Source organism: Mirounga leonina, unplaced genomic scaffold (genome assembly GCF_011800145.1).
Source record: "Mirounga leonina isolate KUSES-001 unplaced genomic scaffold, KU_Mleo_1.0 Mir_114, whole genome shotgun sequence".
Lineage (NCBI taxonomy): Eukaryota > Metazoa > Chordata > Mammalia > Carnivora > Phocidae > Mirounga > Mirounga leonina.
In genome coordinates this window covers 53,116,519-53,117,171 of record NW_023270265.1, presented here as the reverse complement: position 1 = coordinate 53,117,171, position 653 = coordinate 53,116,519, and the positions used below count along the sequence as shown (strand labels likewise).

General features: G+C 82.5%; 1 protein-coding gene across 2 annotated transcripts in view; it reads right to left on the bottom strand.

The window, feature by feature from the left end:
- Nucleotides 1-363, bottom strand: part of LRRC27 (leucine rich repeat containing 27) — a 33,320-nt gene extending 32,957 nt beyond the window's left edge. Inside the window, exon 1 of one of the 2 annotated variants that reach the window (XM_034986475.1) lies at nt 40-363. The gene's annotated coding sequence lies outside the window, so the exon portion shown is untranslated. The remainder of the gene's footprint in view (nt 1-39) is intronic. The other variant, XM_034986461.1, reaches the window with a different exon arrangement.
- Nucleotides 364-653: the final 290 nt, after the last annotated feature.

Sequence of the window (653 nt, the reverse complement as noted above, 5' to 3'; positions counted from 1 at the left end):
CCCCTGCGGCGCCCCCCCGCCCCGGCACCCCCGCCTCACCTGCGGCGCCCGGCTCCGCGAGCACGCTGGCACACCCGGACGCCGAGAGGGGCAGCCCAACAATGCAGGCTGCCGAGCCCACGCGGTCGCCATGGAGACGCCGCTACGGGGTCTCGGAGGCGCCAAGCCGCACGGAGGGCGCGCAGCCGCGGAGAGAGTGGCGCGCCTGCGCACGCGGTCCCCGCAGCGCCCGCCGACTCCGGCCGGCACGTGGCGCTGTGGCCTGTGGCCTGTGGCCTGCGGTGCGAGCCAGGGGGGACGCTCCCGGGGACACGTGTGCCTTGGTCCGGACAGACGTGTGCACGAGGAAGGCCCCTGCGGCCGCCGGCTGACCACCGGCCTCCAGGGCCCGAGAGCCCCCCCCCCCCGGGCCGGACCCGCCGCCGCCGCCGCCCCCGCGAGCCCCGGCTGCCCGGGATCGCTGCCGTCGCACGGACGCCCGCCCGCCCCGCCCCGCCCCCGCCCCGCCCCCGCCCCGCCCCATCCCCGCCCCATCCCCGCCCCGCCCCCGGCGGCGTCCTCCCGGCCGCGCGCCGCGAGCCTCTGGGCGCTGCGCGGCCGGAGCTGCCGCCAGCCGCCGGCGGGAGCCGCGCGGGGCCAGCGCCGAGCGCGAT